This window comes from Cryptomeria japonica, chromosome 8 (assembly GCF_030272615.1).
Source record: "Cryptomeria japonica chromosome 8, Sugi_1.0, whole genome shotgun sequence".
Lineage (NCBI taxonomy): Eukaryota > Viridiplantae > Streptophyta > Pinopsida > Cupressales > Cupressaceae > Cryptomeria > Cryptomeria japonica.
The window spans coordinates 206,049,354-206,069,057 of NC_081412.1; positions in this window are offsets into that span (position 1 = coordinate 206,049,354).

Below are 19,704 nucleotides of genomic sequence, written 5' to 3' on the forward strand. Positions count from 1 at the left end.
CATCTTCTGTACAACGTTTTTGATGAGTAAGATAGGCTATAGGTGAATAAGGAGGTATAACGCCCTAAAATTTAGCCCCTTGAATTTTTTAACTGCATTTGGGTCTTCCCCTTAGTGTTTGTGCCCCTCAAACTGATTAGAGACCTGATTATGCTCACACATATCAAAAACTTCATCTAACTCAATGATGCACCATACCTACACCTTGTTCTTGCCCCAAATTAGGGTAGGACTAGGGCATGACACCATGGTCACCCTTAATCAGGACATATATTGGACCCGTCTCCCTCTCCTACCTCAAATTTGAAGCGCAAAAATACCCCCTAGTTTGGCTCATGTCAGAAAATTAGTCAATTAATTCTATGATCAAGTATATAAGAGAGATTTCCCCTCTCATTTGACATATATACACAATCATTATCAAGTATACGAGCATTCAAGAGATCAAGCATTCAATAATTCAAGAGAAATTGAGAATTCTTAGTCTTCCTTCAAGATTTGGAGAAGAAATAGAGTCAATATTTCAAGAATTGAAGTGGAGATCATCATTCTAATTCATGAAATCATAATTCCATGTGGAGGCAAGAAAAAATTCACAAGGAGGTATAAGCATTTCATTTTCAATCAATTCAATATCCCCTCAAAGAGGAGGATTTCTTCTTTTAGTTGTTTCAATTACATTATTTCAACCACTTGGTTATTTCAAAAACAAGGGTTTGACCTAAAGGAAAACACCTATTCCTAACACATTTCCCTTTCCTTCTATGTGCACGACTTAGGTGCATAGTTGTACTTATAGATTTAAGATTTATTTGCAGAGATGGAAAAACACTTTGCAACCACTAGTAGAAATATGGCAAACAAATGACTATGTGACCAAATTTTAGTCATTTTTTACAACAAAGCTAAATCAACTAAATAAATGACTAATTTGCTAGAGGATAGAGAAATTATAAATAAATGACTAATTAAATGACTAGATAATTGTTTGGCTCTTCTCTTAAAGAAATTAGGTACTTGTGGAAATGATATAAAAAATTGATCCTCATGTTTTTGTTTGTAAATTATTTATTATTTAAATATTATTTGTATTTATAAATTATAAATTATTTTTTTAGATGTACTATATTATATTTTTTATTTCTATTAAAAATATAATAAGAATAAAAGTATAACAATTTCACGTGGATTTAAAATAATTTTTGAAGACAAAACAAATATTTTACCTTAAATATTTAAATTATTCTTTATATTATCTTAAATTAAAAATTTAGAATATTCTAATTATATATATATATATATATATATATATATATTCTAATAAATATATATGTATATATACATCTTATTGTTTATCAAAATTGTATTATATTTTTTTATTGCAGATTACCCTTTTTTACTATCACCCATTTTTCATCTATCTAGATTAAAAATAGCCTATATAGATTTCAAGGTCATAATTGAAATTTTAAAAGGTTTGAATTCTATAAAGAATAAATAAAATTTAAATTACCTCCAAATCCCAAGACCATAATGTCAAGTAAATGATGCCAATACAAATGAAGTAAATAATGCTTTTACTTTAATTTATATCTTATTAGAAAAGAAGCTCTAAAAAAAAAATTATTTGATTCATGGGATAGTTAAATGAGACTTCTTTTAGTGTTTAGAGGGAAAATAAGGTTCAAAATTTCAACATTCAAGTGGCAAACCAGGGCTTTTAGGGTTCACATGAAAATTGCGACATTAAAGCAGCAAGGAAGAGCCATAATGAGTAGCCTCAAGCACCAAAAGAGAAACATTGTCAACTATAGGGGATAGGATCCAATAGTTGTCAATTTATGCCACTTTTCAATTTATAGGGGAGAGGAAATAGTAGTTGTGCACCGTAACTTCACGCTTCTCAAAATCTTACTTGGAAATTTCAAATCACTCCCAATTTTTTATAGCATCTTAATTGGCATGTCCCCTTCTTATAACTAAGGTTTCAATATCACATCATCAAGTATAGTGCCACATTAGCATATTTTTTGCCAACATGTCCAAAACAACCCCCAAAAATGTGAGACCAATAGACATGCACAAGAGACCTCTATACTTGTTTAGTTGTTGTGGCATCATATGACTGGTTTCTTTTTACAAATAATGATACATTTCATAGCAATAACAACTGTAAAGTCACAACTATTGGTGAAATGTATTATAAATATCAATATATAAACACACAAAAATTGATATTTTATGTTTCAAACAATAGTTTTAGTTTGTACTATTATTGAAGCAAAAAGTTTCAGCAACCATCACAACAATTCATACATGCTCAACTAGTAGTGTTCTTCCCCTAATTTATTTCCAAAAAAAAAAAAAACATTTCATAGCAATAACAACTTTAAAGTTACAAGTACTGGTGCAATGTGTAGACACTCAAAATTGTCATGTCTAATTAAATAAATATTTTATTTATTTAATTATCTAAGCCTAATTCTTCTATTAATTAAATAAATCGTTATTTATTTAATTAATTCATTTATCCTCTTCTAGCCTTATTTCTCATTTAAATAAATACATTTATTTATTTAAATTATCCCTTTCCTAAATTAAATAAATATTTTATTTATTTAATTGTCCTACTTCTTCTATTAATTAAATAAATCTTTATTTATTTAATTAATTCATTATCTTTTTCTACACATGACACATGTCATTCATCTCTTAATTCATACACTACCTACCTCTTTCATTATTTTACTATTTCTTTTACCTACCCTCTAATCCTAGCCAACCTCTCTTTTTACACCTCTCAATCTTAACCCTCCATTTCCTATTGTGTCTTCTATTTAAGGAGATGCTTTCTTCATTGTCAAACCCTAATGACTAATTTTGAAATACTTGGCTACACTACGATCCTACTTGCAACCACATTCTGTTCTTTGTTGAGCTCTTGTGCATACAAAAATCTGAGAGCAAATATATCAAGCAAGATCAATGGAGATAGGAAGAATGGAGATCAAAAACCCTATTGGACATGTGATGGTATAATCTTTGTGATTTTGAGTTATTTTTGCATTGTTTTAGTTAATCTTCATATGTTATGGTGGATCTTTGTTCATTGTTAGGCTAGGGTTTAGTGGTTGGATTCATTTAGCCTTGCAATATTGTTGTTATTGTTATCCATTTTCACCATAAACATTTTGGCACGCCCAGTGGGACGCTTGTCCCTTTGCATTTAACATTTTTGTTGCAGATTTTGCATTTTTGAAGTTGCAGATCGGACAATTTTTGACGACATTTTAGGTTTTTCCGCGTCTGCAAGCGTTCGGATCGCGTTTTTGTGTTTCAGAAGCGTCTGCAATATCATGAATCACGTCTGTGTTTTTGTCAGAATTTATTTTGCAGGTTTCTGGAACCGCGTCTGAGAATTAAAAACGCGTCTGTGTTGAATCTGCTAGCGTCTGCGTTCTGGAAAAGCATCTGCGGTCTCTGAGCGCGTCTGTGCATCACAGAACCACGTCTGTGTAATACAGACGCGTCTGTGTCTGGTATAACTATGTCTGTGCTTTCTGTTTTGCAATTTTCAATCTTTCTTTGATTCGGGTTTTCGGATTTCGTACTTAGGGTTTCAGATCTGGTTTATTTTCGGCTAACCCTTGCAGATCTAGATAACCAAGTTTGTGCAGCTTGTCTTGGAGGCAAAAACGTTTTTGTTGAAGGCCCCTTTTCACAAAGTCTTTTTGGGTTTTCTAAAATTTACCTAACTTGTGTGCTTGCAGGAAGGGGTTATCATTTGAAATAACCCAAACTACTAACAATTTTGTTGCAGGGCCTTGGCTAGGGTTTTGTAATTTTGTTGTGTGCCTTGTTTTCATAGATTAGCAAACACTTCCATTGGTGCACTAAAATTGAATCATTGTCTTTTGTGTCTTGAGCAATAGGCTCTTTTTGTTTAATCTTTAGAGGGCCTATCTTCCCGTGTGGTCATTAGGACTACTAGTGAGAAGAGAACGATCCAAGTGGTAGTGAGGAAAACCCACCTCATCCAAACCACTATAATCAAATGTATTCATGGTGAAAACTATGAATAACATGTGCTGATTAGTTCATACCGACACTATGTCTCCCCATAAACCCGTTTGATCAAATTTATTTGATCATTTGTAGGGCGTAACCCCTACCGACTGGGAGCCTTCTGTATTTACAGAGCTGAAAGTGCCGCATGTATGGCCACATGAGGGGATGCCCTTACTAGCACCTTTTTGTTTTAGAAGCCCAAATCCTTCAAGTTGTTGAGGCAGGAGGTCGGACCTCTGGTAGCGGCCCACACACATACGGTTCTTAGTAGAGATACAAAGTTCGCCATAGGGAGTTTTCATGGGGACTGATGCTTGGCTGACCCGAGAAGTGAGTGTCGAGGGTGGAGCCAGTGAGGTCAAGCATCTAAGTATCCGCTCTGAATAGCGTAGCCTCGGGGGTAAAACCCTATGTGGGATCAACAACTATTGTCTTGGCCAGCCCTAAGATTCGTGCTTGTCTTATGTTAAACATTCAAACAATCAAGACCAAAACAACAAAACATTGTGTCTTTTGTGTCTTCAAGTGTATGCAAAACTTTTTACATCAAACAACACACTTTTGGAGTCTAAATAGTTTGCAAACATTGAGTCATCAACATTGTGTCCACTTGTCACGAAAAATAGTCAAACAGTCGGATTTGGTCACAACAAAACAACTTCACATATTGGAAAAATTGCACTAAGGTTACAGAAACACGTCTGTGTCGGTTTTAACCACATCTGCGTCATATAATCGCATCTGTGAAGGGCAGAATAGTGTCTGTGTTTTTAACAGCGTCTGTGTCAAACAGAGTAGCGTCTGTGTCTGGGAATCGCGTCTGTGAAGTATACAGAGGCGTCTGTGTCAGGAATTGAAAACTTTAACAGTCCAGCAAACAGAGAAAATCAGTTTCGGCATACTTGAGCTTCCTAGGTTGTCTCTTCAGGTTTCATCTAGCATTCAACCTGTTCTAAGGTTTCTCACAGTCCATCATTGCTACACACCTCATTTTACATTCATACTTGTCTAAACTTGAGTCAGAAAGGTCACTTGCTTGTCCTCACTATACTTTTTCAACACACTACATACAACTACACTTTGCTAAGTGGTCCCTCATCAAGGTTTTTTACCTTTGGGTCTCATTTGGTCTTACTTAGAGTCAAGGTCAGCTTACTTGATCAAGAGAAACGATCCTCTCTTTGGAAGTCACACCTACTCTACTACTTACATACTTGGTCTTACACTTTGGACATTGCAAGTACACCTCAGATTCATTTACACTCCATACAACTCTTGGTCTTGCATACTTTTTCCATTTTCATCTAGTCTCTCACATCTTGGTCAAACACCTAGTTCATGGTTGAAACCCGCCTTCAAAAATCTAGGAGAATAGCTAAAGAAGCTCAAGAATCCGTAAACATGAGTTCTTATGAGTATGACAATGATTTATTCTACAATCCTGAGCACACTACATTACCAGACATGAATGTTTATAGAAACAATCCAAATGTGGAAAGTGCAAACACTATAAACAACAATACTACACACAATGACAATGTGGACAACTCTTCAATACTATCAGCAGACATAGAAGAATCCATAATGAATCCTCATTTCAATAGATTGGTTGAAGAGATAATGAGGAGAGATCGACAATACTTTTTACATATGATGGCACAAAGTGGAGCTAAAATACCGCATGACTTTGACTTATCTCGACTAATGGAAAGTCGACCCTCACAACAAACTCAACCCAACATGGATCAAAGGAGACCAAATAGTGGAGGAAATAGAGGACCGAATGTGATGCCTGAGTCACCATCAGTTTTGCTTCAAAAACCAGCAATCCCACATACACAAGCTCAAACATATGATATACACCTTCAAAGACCATCATGGAGGCCTTATGCAGACAAATATGCTCAATCACATGCTCAAGGTATGGATCAATCAAGACAAGTGGATACTCAAGGACATCCTCAAAATTTTGACACAAGGGGACCTCATGTCAAAATTGGGGGCAACACAATGGAAAATGAAAGGCCTATTGAATATGGTATATATGCACAAAATAGATATGGGGTTCCTCAACAAGAAGTTATGCCAAGTGCTCCATATATGTCGCAACAATATAGACCTCCATATGGACATGTCTACGATCAGTATCATCCATACATGCAACAAGCTCCTCCTCAAATGGGTGTTTCAAACATGGGGTATGCTACAAGAAATCAATCTCCTCCCAAAAATAATTTGGAGCAACAAATTAGAGATCTACAAAAGAAAGTGGAGGACATGAGTACATCAAAACCAACATACACTATGAGAGATATATGTCCTTATCCCTTCGATAAGAGCATTCCAATGCCTCCATTTCCTGCACACTTTGTGACGCCAAAATTTGATAAGTATAGAGGGAGAGGAGACCCCAAGGCACACATAAGACAATTCTTCACAGCTTGCATTGAGGTAGCAGCAGAAGAAACATACTTGATGAGGTTGTTCCCCCAGAGCTTAGGCGATCAGGCTATGGAATGGTTTTCTCAATTACCTCCCGGTATTAAGTCATGGGGTGACTTAGCAAAGGCATTCATTCAGCATTTCTCTTACAATATAGAAACAAATGTCTCAGTTACTACCTTGTGCAATACGAAACAAAAGGAAGGAGAATCTTTCGCAACATTTTTACAAAGATGGAGAAATTTAGCTAGTAGATGCTCTTGCGAAATCCCGCAGAAACAAATGGTAGAAATGTTCACACAAAACGTTAACAAGGCTATTGGCTATGATCTCAGAAAAGCTTGTTTGTCTACATTCAAGGATGTTATTGAAAAGGGCCTAGCAACAGAAAAGGTCTTAATTGAACAAGGAGTTATTAAGCTATTCAAAGAAAACAAAGAGGACTTCAAAGGAAAGGACAAACCAAAATTTTGGAACAAGAATAAGAATACAGTTAATGATGGTGTTGTTGATGCCAACACAGTGAGACCCAAGTTCGTCTTTTCTGGATCAAGTTCTACAAACAATCAAGTGAACAATCAAAGTACTTCTAAACCATGAAGGAAGTACACTCCATTGGGAGAACCACTTGAATCAGTATTCAAAAAGCTTATGGCAAACAAAGTGATCACAGTTCCAGATTTTCCTCCATATGAACCAAAGGTCAAACCAAATTGGTGGAATGATGATGAGTATTGCGAATTTCATAAGAGTAAGGGTCATAAGACAAGTAATTGCCATCGATTAAAAAACATTGTGCAAGATCTCATTGATAGAGGTGATATTGAGATTGAGGGACATTCATCTAATCAAGAGCATGAGGTGTTTAAGGAACCATTCCCAAAACATGACAAAGGAAAAGGCAAAGTCACAGATGATCAAGCCAATTACACTAGAGCACCTTACAATTATGATTCTACTATAAATCACATCTCGATGGACAATCATATCTCTACCATTACTATCAAAAACAAAAATCCTGAGAATCCTCCTCAGCGACCTAAGATTGTCCTAAAAGGTGTGGGATCTTCTTTTGAGCATACCTCTGAATGTCATGTTACAACTCGTCGAGGTAAAATCACGTTGCCAGGTGCCTCCACTAAGAATACCAATCCTTCATCAACCAAGCCTGAGTACGACCTTGTAGAACAGTTAGGGAAGATGCCCACGCTCATCTCTATTCTTGAGCTTTTACGCATATCCCCCGCTCATAAGGCTATCCTTGACAAAATCTTGAGAGACACTGCCATCCCTACTGATCTGAACGTGGACCAGTTCCAAGCCATGGTGGGATACCTATCTGTTCCACACTCCCTCACATTCACAGAAGCCGATGATGCCTCCATAAGTCAGCCTCATAATGCACCTTTACACGTTGAAGCCTTCATACATAAACATAGAATAAAGCGAGTCCTGATAGATGGAGGAGCAGGTCTAAATATTTGTACATCGAGCACCATCAGACAATTGGGCTATTCTGACAAAGCTGTGAATTCTACAAACCAAATCACCATCAAGGCTTATGATGATGAAGAGCGTTCATCCAAGGGCACAGTTACCTTACCGCTAAGAATAGGGCCAGTCACAAAGGATGTGGTTTGTCAAGTCCTAGATCTAGATCTCACATACAACATATTGCTAGGACGTCCTTGGATTCATGAAATGAGGGCAGTCCCATCAACATATCATCAATGCATTAAGTTTCCTCATAATGGAGTCGAGGTAACAGTCAATGGTGATCCAAATCCATTCATATATTGCAATAACTTGAGATCACATACTGAGACTATCATTCCTAGCAATCGTGAGGCTACTCCTTCTTCGGCATACATTGACCCTGAGTCATTAAAACCCTCGACATCCAAACAAGGTGAACTTAGAGGCAAGTTTCAAGACAAAGGCATGGGAGAATACACTTTGAATCAGACAATGTTTTTACGACAAGTCATGAGCTCTCCAAAAGAATATGGGAGGCCACATCCTAACAAGCAAATCTCCATCATGATACTCAAATGGGATCCTACCATCTTTCAAAGATGGGGTGAACTAGAAGAAGAAAATTTATATAAAATGCTCTATAAGGACATTGAAGAGGACACACATGATCAGATTATTATACCCTGTGAGAACTATGGCAAAGGCTTCAAAATTCTACAAAGATTCAGGTATGATGGAAAATGCCCTCTCGGGTTACGCAAAGAAGGTGTCATGGAGCCCTTACAACCTGAGTTAACTACAAGAAGGGAACGATCGAAGGGACTTGGTTTTCTGAATTCCAAGATACACAATAAAAGGACAAAAGAGGCCTCACAAGTCAAATTTGCCGAAATTCAACAAGAGGACTACTATTCCACAGATTCCAATGAATGGGAATGGGGTTCAGACAAATCCTCCAGTGACTATGAGCTCACCGAGACATTCAGAGAGCCAGATGAACCTACAGAGGAGGAGGAATTTTACAAAAAGTTCAGAGTTGGTCAAGAACCAACCCATAAGGATCCCGCACAGTCTTCGTTTCAAGGTCCTAGGTTGAAATCGCATAGGATGAGGACACTCGTCCTGGAAGGCGCTACTAGTGATGACAATTTGGATTCGCTCGCGATCGAAACTGATGAGGAAAGTGCCATCGATGACCTCGACGATTGCCTTGACATACCTAAATATAACCACATCTTCACTCTTAGCCCTGCAAATTCCAAAAACACTAAAGATCTTCCCCTTGTTCATCCCCAACTCATTGACTGGGATCATGAAGGACCAGCACAATTTGATACATTTCAAAATGACGAAGCTATTATCGACTATCTTGGCATTCGAGATGATCTTCCCACCGGGGACCATAAGGCAGGATACACCATAGAGCTCAACAACATGGCATACTTCGGTGAGGGTGTCGGACCTTCCAGTTGCAAAAATGTGAAAATAAGAACAAAACAAGGGTCTTATGGCGAAAACCACACTGTGGCGCTATCCAACCCCAAAAAAGTAAAAAGAAAGGATGTATCTGAGGGCGAAAACCTCTCTGAGGCACTCGAAGATGGAAGGCTCGACATTCTCCCAGCATCATATGAGGAAAAATCATCCATGTTGGTAGACGAGACTATAAAGACAAATATTGGTACAGAAGAAGTTTCACACAACATATTCCTGGCTCAATCCTTGACAGAGTCTGAGAGGACAAAATTCATAAGCTTCTTCAAGGAATGACAAATCAACTTTGCATGGTCATACGCTGATATGCTTGGACTAGATCTGGATTTGGTAATGCATCATTTGACAGTCAAACCAGGGGCAAAACCAGTAAAACAGAAATTAAGGAAGATGCATCCACAAGTGGCATTGCTAGTCAAAGCAGAGCTAGAAAAATTATTGGATGTCGGATTCATACGCCCAATTGATTATCCCGAATGGATTTCCAATTTAGTACCTGTCAGCAAACCAGATCGCAGTATCTGAATATGTACAGACTTCAGAGATATCAACAAGGCTTGTCCAAAGGATGATTTCCCATTACCAAACATTGACTTGATCGTTGATCTCACAGCAGGTCATGAAATGTTATCTTTAATGGATGGATTTTCTGGATATAATCAAATCAGGATTGCACCTGAAGATCAACATAAAACATCATTCACTTGTCCATGGGGAACCTTCTGTTGGAATGTCATGCCCTTTGGGCTAAAAAATGCAGGTGCTACTTATCAAAGAGCGATGACCACTATCTTTCATGATCTCATGCACATAACCGTGGAAGATTATGTTGACGATCTTTCGGGAAAATCAATAGACAGAGATACACACTTGGACATACTTGCAGTTGTCTTTGATCGGCTGGAAAAATACAAGGTAAGAATAAATCCAAAGAAATGTGTCTTTGGAGTAACCTCTGGGAAGCTCCTAGGATTCATTGTGTCTAAAAGAGGAATAGAAGCCGATCCAGCAAAGGTCAAGGCTATCTTGGACATGTTGCCACCCAAGAATATCAGTCAACTTCGATCTTTACAAGGGAGACTCCAGTCCATATGAAGATTCATAGCACAACTTGCAGATAAGTGTAATCCTTTCCAGCACCTGCTACATAAAAACATCAAGTTCAAATGGGATGAGAACTGTCAACAGGCTTTTCAGGCACTCAAAGACTATCTTTTGAACCCACCAGTTTTGATGCCACCAATTCCAGATCAACCATTGCTACTTTACATATCAGCTACTCCAACAGCACTGGGGGCACTCCTAGCACAACAAGTTGATGACGGCAAGGAAAAAGCAGTATACTATATCAGTCACACATTGGTAGGATATGAGCTAAACTATACACCAATCGAGCGTGCATGTCTTGCTGTGGTCTTTGCTTCACAAAAATTACGACATTATATGCTCACTCACAAGACTAAGTTGATTGCCAGAATTGATCCACTAAAATATCTTCTCAACAAAGCTACGCTTACTGGGCGGCTGGCCAAGTGGGTAATGATTTTGAGTAAATTCGACATCGAATATGTAGATAGAAAAGCAATCAAAGGACAAGAAATTGCAGATCAATTGGCAGATGCTCCCATGATAGATGATGTTCCTCTACAGTCAGAATTTCCAGATGAGTCCATTCTAACAATATCACCTGCAAAGCCATGGCAACTATACTTTGATGGCTCATATACACAGCATGGGGCAGGAGCTGGTATACTCTTTATAACTCCTCAGGGTGATTCTATACCAAATTCATACTGCTTATCATTTCCTTGCACTAACAATATAGCGGAATATGAGGCATTAACAAGTGGGTTAAGAATTGCAGTTCAGTGGAAGATCCAGGAACTTCGTGTTTTTGGGGATTCTCAACTTGTCATCTGTCAAGCAACTGATGATTACCAAACAAAAGATGAAAAACTAATGCCTTACAAACAACTGGTAGATGATCTGAAACAAAACTTCACAAAGATAGATTTTGAGCAGATACCAAGAGAACAGAATTGTGCTGCAGATGCCATGGCTACAATTGCTTTGCTCATTGATCTACCACAAAATGAGACCTGCTATGAATTCCTGGTAGACAACTTGTTTATTCCTTCATACGAGATCACTCCTATGGAAATGATATGCGTTGTTGGTCCTGAATCCCAGTTATATGGTTCCATATTCACATACCTTTGCGACAATATCTTACCTCCCGATCTATCGAACAATCAACGCCGTACTTTCATATCAGTTTGTCAAGAAGTGTAAGCAGTGTTAAATTCATGGAGACCTCATACATGCACCAGCACAAGAACTACAACCACTTGCATCTCCTTGGCCCTTTTGTCAGTGGGGACTCAATCTCATAGGCAAGATTCACCCTCCTTCTTCCAATGGTCATAAATTCATTATCATAGCCACAGAGTATTTCACAAAGTGGATTGAAGCCGTGCCTCTCACACAAGTTACTGGGAAACAAATCGCTACCTTCATCTTGAACTACATCATTTGCCGATACGGGATTCCTACTTCCATTATTACTGATAACGAGCGTCCCTTCAAAAATCAGGATGTTCGTGAACTCTGTGACCGCTTCCATATCTCTCATCGTTTCTCCACACCATATTACCCCCAAGGTAATGGCCAAGCTGAGGCGTCTAACAAAAAAATTCTTAAAATCCTTAAAAAGACAGTCGACGACGCTGGCCGTAACTGGCATATCCAACTTAATCCTGCACTTTGGGCCTACCGCACAAGTGTCCGCACACCTATAGGAGCTACACCCTACTCACTTGTCTATGGCGCTAAATCCATCATGCCTATTGAGGTCGAGTTACCTTCTTTACGGCTCTCCTTGAGAAACATAATCAGCGATGAAGATTACAGGGTCTCTCGCTTACAAGAACTAGAACTGCTGGAGGAACGAAGACACACTGCTTTAATCATCTCAAGGCTTACCAACAAAGAATGAGTCGCAGTTACAATCACAAAGTCGAGCCTCGCACATTTGAGGTGGGTGATTTAGTCCTCAGAGAGAACCCCAAGAATCAGCAAGACAGAGATAAGAAGGGCAAGTTCGAACCATACTGGCTTGGTCCTTACATCATCACACCGGAATATGGATCTGGGGCATATCAGCTCTCAACTACAGAAGGGGAATCTTTGGAGGATCCTATCAACAGCATGCACCTTCGCAGGTTCTACACATAGCTTTTCAGAGTATCTTAATTCAAAAATACAAAAAAATCAAAAAATTCAAAAATACAAAAAAAATTATAAAACAAAAAAATCGTTACTTGGTGAAAACCTGGCAAACAGGCGCCTTGTGACACAAAAAAAATTGAAAAAATCAAAAAAAAAGTAAAGAGAAATAATTTCGTCCAACGGTGAAAACCACTTCGGTGGCGCCCTGAGCAAGTACCATGGTGAAAACTGGGTCACCAGCGCCATGCGTAGAGACTTTACTCCTCCCTCTTTCAGGATTCTGTTTCATCTTTCACTTTGCACACACTCACAACCTATTCACTCACAATACACTTACCTATTCCCATCATGGCTTGTTATTGATCTACCTAAGATTGGTTAGCCATCCATAACCCCTCCCTTTTCACTGCCTTTCCATCCATAATAAATCAGATCCTATCTGTGGCTAAGGCAAATCCTACGTCTAGTAATGGGTGTGGAACTAAGAACATCACATGTTTCGAGGAGTACGGTTTCTTTCAGCTTCCTTCAAGTCTATTCGCGCACAATCCGCAATAAAGCAACATCTGCATCGCTAGTCCGCAATAAAGTTTCATCTTCTCCGCAATAAAGTATCAGTTTCATGGATTCAATCAGTTTCAAATAAGACACAACAGCAACAATGAGCTTCAACAAAATCAAATCTTTCAACAGACTCAGACAACATATGGTTCAGTGCTATCTATCCTTTTTGTGAAAGTGAACATTGTGACCACAATCGAACATGACTTATACAAGTGACAAGAGACACTAAACTTGAGGACTATAGTGGATGTTGGTGTCGAGTCTTGGTTTTCTTTTGATTTCATCTTTTTGGTGACATGTCTTTTAGCTTTTCCGGGATGTCTTTGACTAGAGATTTTATCTCCAGGATGTCTTTGACTAGAAGGGCGAGGATGGGGTATCGTCACCTATTTTGTTTGCTGTCTGTGGATTGTCTTTTAGTAATGCTATGACTTGTCCAAGGATATGAGGACACCGTGAGTCTAGTATGAACTGGGGCATTCCTTGTTTGTGACTGTCTTATCTCCATGCAAACAGGTACAATGACTTTCTGGGCTGAACAAATTCCTCGATTGTCATAACCTATTCTGCCATAATAAAGCTCAATGATGATAACGCACAAGAAGCTCTTTCACATTCATATCTTATGTCTTCCATCCCCCTTTCTTGATTGACTTCCATTGTCCTTTTCAAGTCCGCGTAGCCCGCTATCACATGACTGAGTATAATGACACACAAAAAACATTTTCATTTCATATAGTTACACCTACATCACCACATATAAGCATTACATACATATAGATATCACAATTGCATCACATCTTGCCTACAACACATGTTAGCACATCTCACATTTTCATCATGTAAATAATCATTTGCATTATCATATTCATTTGCATTACATACATTCACATTTGCATCATGTATCGCATATAAAACATAAAAGAACAAAAATATATTGCATTGCATCATATGAGCATCCATATCATAAAACATGTATCACAGAAGAACATCTCATCACATAAGGTACACATGCATATAGCTGCCGCAAAAATGATGAATCATCTCATATATAATCAAAATGTGTCATGATACAATGATGTCAAAAATCATATGGCTACAAAATCACCCGCAGGTGTCTACAATACAAAAATGGTACATATACTAATACAAAGGGGAGCCCTCTACGGCTATGATGAACTCCCTCCCTCAGAGCCACCTGGCCTCGACGGACGCTGAGCTATAGATGGACCTACTTCGGGATCACCCTGCCTGTCTGGTGGTGGTGGAGGACCCATGACCCCACCACTAGATGTCTGCCTCCTTCGACTCCCTCCCGTAGCCGTCACTGTACGCGATGGTCTATGGAAGCTCCTCGCCCGCTGATCCGCTAGCACGGCACCATAGTACAGGTCCCTCCAATAACCTATCTCTTCTCCGGCTCGCAGCACATATGCGTAGCCTGCCCCTACGTCCTCTGCCGCCTGCCTCCCTGCCCTCAGAGTTGTCTCAGCCTCAGTATATCGCTGGATGGCCTAGTCCCTCTCTCGCTCTGTATCTCGGAGCCTGATCCTGAGGTGATCCCTCTCCCGCTCCAACTCCTGGATCTCGTCTGCCTGGCCCTGGCAGATCTCTCTCAGCTCTGGTAGCTCATCCTCCTCAGGATCTCTGCCCTCAGCCTCTGCCTGTGGCTCCTCCTCTACAGGTGCCTGCTCCTGTACCTCCCCCTGTACCTGTCTCGATGCCTGAATAGGTACCTGTCTCTGACCATGCCTGGGAACCTGCACCTATCTCTGTACCTATGCCTGTCCCTGAACCTGTACCTGTCTAGGTCCCTGTGCTGCTGGTACCTGTAGGGGCAATCCACCTCGACCCCTCACCACCTGGGCTGCTCCATCCTGTCCTCCCTCCCTCCGAGGTGCTACCCGCCTCTCCCCCACTACTCCCCTCTGCCTCCATCGGCCCCTACCTCCGTCCCCTCCACCATCATCATCATCATCCCCTCCAACCTCTCCCTCCAGCAACTCTCCTGGATCTGTCAACCATGGAAATGGATGCTCTGCCCAATATGCAAAGTACTTTGCATCCATCCCTGCATCCTCAACCTCCGGCCACATATCCCAGGGTAGTGGCATCATCTCTGTCATCTGTGTCACGACCTGATCATACAATAACAGCGGTCCGAACTATGCCTGATCCCTGACTGTACGGGCATACATGCCCGAGCCTCGTGGCATCCTCTTAATCCGGCCGAACTGTCTGCCAAGCCTGTCAACCAGCTGCCTCTCCAGTATGTAGGGCGTCCGCCCAATCAGGTATCTGCTCCTAAATGTATATGGCAGCTCCAAGGCGTCATCCTCCCACTCCTCGTACCCCAGGTACGGCCTCCAGATGACTATGTCAATATCATCTATAACACGCCTCCAGTGCTCCAGCCGGCCAATCCGAGGCTGTGACGTAATCATATCATAGAGGTGTACAAAGCTCCGTCCATGTCCTCTGCCCCTGAAATGAATAGGCCGTGTGATAGGAAGGTGCTCATATGCCCACACCTGTAACAGAGTCACTCCGCAGCCCAGTCCTACTGATCCGTGATAGACAAACTGATGCAGCTCATAGTATAGATGTGCCAGGACGCATGGCCCCCACGCATATCTGGTGTGCTCAGTCACCAGTATCTCCAGTGCTCCTCCCCAGCCCACTGCCAACCCCCGTGTAGCCCTGTCAGGACATAAGAAACCACTGATGGCTCCTCCAATAATAGCTGGTAATGCTAAACCTGTCGTGGTCATGGTATCCCATGCCACGTGCCCTGCTCTCATCTCCAACCCGGGATCCTGGAATACCTGTCTCAGCGCCTCTCTGTCTCCGTCACGATCATATGGGATCAGCTCTCCATCGATCGGTATATGCAGTATCCTATAGACATCCTCGAGCGTCACTATCATCTCCCCCATAGGTAAGTGATACGTGCAAGTCTCGGAGTGCCATCTCTCCGCCAGTGCAGTCAGCAAACCCATGTTTGCCCGAAACTCAAGCACATATAATACGTGTCTCAATCCCATCTCCTCAATAGCAATCCTGTCCTGAATCGACAACTCTGGTCGCAATCTCTGTGTAGACGGGAATCTCTTCCATGACTCCAGCATAGGCAGATACTCCTGCAGTCAACCAATCAATCATGTCAGTTATCGTGGCATTCACTGTTTATCACAAAATGCTACTTGCTATCTAAATGCATCTGGTTATCTATCCTAGTGACACTCACTGTTCATCACAAAGTGTTGCTATCTACCCTAGTAGTGCTCCCTGTTCATCACAAAGTACTACGTGTGTGACACTCACTGTTCATCACAAAGTGTTACTCACATTCGCACTCCCTGTTCATCACAAAGTGCTGCCTATCTTGGTGCTCCCTGTTCATCACAAAGTGCCTTGACCTATTCTAGTCTTCCTAGAGGACCTGCTTGAGTGTATCCTCTCAGCAACTTATCCAATCGATAGTGTATGTTCATCACAGAACTGTCGATTTGACCTCGAAGACCAAAACCATGCATTTTTGACACACAAACGCGCTTTAAATACATAAACGCGCTTGAAGACTGCATAAACGCGCCTGTTTTACACAGACACGCCTGACTGTTGCTGCTCTTTTCTCTCTCTGCACTATGCTCTTGTGACGGTGTAGATGACAATGAGGATGTATTTTCCCCCGTGGTCTATCTTATAGATTGCCCTAGCTCTCATTTCCCGAGTCAGTCTTCCTTATCCTGTGACTTTGTCACTTTATCTGATCAGTCCATTCTAGCCTTTCTTTCTTATCGAGAGATTGTCTGCAATCTTTTTAGACATTTTCATCCAATCTCTCGAGGGGGCATATAATTCCCATCTTGGGGCAACTCTGTATCAGTTCATCTTATCTTCTTTGAAACAACGCGACAAGCCGCATTGTCTCAAAGAGGGGCAAAATGTAGACACTCAAAATTGTCATGTCTAATTAAATAAATATTTTATTTATTTAATTATCTAAGCCTAATTATTCTATTAATTAAATAAATCCTTATTTATTTAATTAATTCATTTATCCTCTTCTAGCCTTATTTCTCATTTAAATAAATACATTTATTTATTTAAATTATCCCTTTCCTAAATTAAATAAATATTTTATTTATTTAATTGTCCTACTTCTTCTATTAATTAAATAAATCTTTATTTGTTTAATTAATTCATTATCTTTTTCTACACATGACACATGTCATTCATCTCTTAATTCATACACTACCTACCTCTTTCATTATTTTACTATTTCTTTTACCTACCCTCTAATCCTAGCCGACCTCTCTTTTTACACCTCTCAATCTTAACCCTCCATTTCCTATTGTGTCTTCTATTTAAGGAGATGCTTTCTTCATTGTCAAACCCTAATGACTAATTTTGAAATACTTGGCTACACTACGATCCTACTTGCAACCACATTCCGTTCTTTGTTGAGCTCTTGTGCATACAAAAATCTGAGAGCAAATATATCAAGCAAGATCAATGGAGATAGGAAGAATGGAGATCAAAAACCCTATTGGACATGTGATGGTATAATCTTTGTGATTTTGAGTTATTTTTGCATTGTTTTAGGTAATCTTCATATGTTATGGTGGATCTTTGTTCATTGTTAGGCTAGGGTTTAGTGGTTGGATTCATTTAGCCTTGCAATATTGTTGTTATTGTTATCCATTTTCACCATAAACACAATGTATTGTAATTATTAATATATAAACACACAATAATAGATATTTTGTGTTTCAAACAATAGTTTTAATTTGAAGAAAAAAATATCAACAACCCTCACAAAATTTGATACATTCTCAACTACTTGTGCTCTCTACCTAATTTGTTTCCAGAATAATTAATGAATTTGATAGCCAAGAAAAAATTTAGCGGGAAATCAGAATTTCGATCGATAGGAGTAAGAGCAGCTATGGAAACCATACCAATAGATGGAATCTTGTAATCAAAACTCTGATGTGGAAAAAATAGGAAAGCAAAAAGTGGTCTTAATTTTAGGGATGCATTAAAAAGATGGTTTATCTACACTCTGCAGATTGCGCACAGTAGAAGAAGATCAAAGGATGACATTGACAAACACAAGTACCATACATTTCTATGTTTTTGAATTATAAAAGTTTGAATAAGTTTTTTGTATCTTTTTCTTGTATGAAATATGAAATTTTTATATCAGATAAACTACCCACCTAGAGAAGAGATTGATCATTGGCACACCCTCCTATATTAGTTGGGTCCCCTCAAATTCAATCTATGTATCAGGGAGTCAAGGTCTTGGGAGAGAGGAATCAAGGAAGGATCTTTGAATCCATCCACCCCTATCCATAGTCAATAGTAGGGCAACAACACACCCCAAAAATAATACCACTATAAAAATAATAGTAATTGCTCATTTATGTTTTCTCTTTATCTAACCATGACATGAAATAGCTATATGGCCATGAATGCTCTTGTTATTGACAAGAATAACCATTAAATCTATAGTTTATGAAGGCTCTATTTCTATGTGTTAGACTATCCTTTGGGCAACTATCTTGGTATGTATGACACTTAATGTAAATATCAAACTCTTACTTAATTCTAAAAACTTCAGTGTGCTGCTCTCTTTGGGTTCAATAGTGTTGCTCTTTAAGGTTGAGAATCCCTTGTGACTTTGCACTATTATTTTGTGCCTTGATTGCAAAATAGTTCTTCTTTTCTTTTGTCATTTTGGCTTCACGACTATAAGATTACAAAGAGTCTTTTATCCTAATGACTATTGCAATCCTTGTTCTTATGGCATTGTTGCTCAATCTTTCTCTAGATTGTTCTAGTCTACCCTTACAAAGACAATGGTCTCTTTGACTGTAATACTTATATGTGCATGCTAATAGGTGACAACTTTTATGTTTCTTTTTGACTGCATGATGAGAGTATTTACTCTTCTCTCTACTCGGTGACTAGTTCTTGATGAATAATTATGATTCCATATATTATTTTTGATCTCTCTGCTCCCTTGTTTATGAGGCGAATCTAGAAAACCTAAAAATCAAGTACACATGAGGCCCATAGAGAAATGATGCGCTGGTCACACCATCCACCACAAAAATATCTACCGCTAGCCTATACCCTCACCATGTCAGTAGGGGATGTCCTTACTAATGGCTTCCCTTATCTCATCTGATGCATCCTCTTGCTTGATCAGATAGTACAATTCCTTCACATCAACTCCCAAGTTAGCCAGGAGATTTGCCACTTTGTTACCCTCTCTATAGGTGTGCATGATTTCAAATTCACCAATCTAAGTCAGCAAACTATTGATACATGGAAGCCATTTTTTTAATCTCCAATTGTGGATATGATAGTCATCAAGTTGTTATCTATGAAATGTCAGTCATAGTCTATTGAGACTACAAT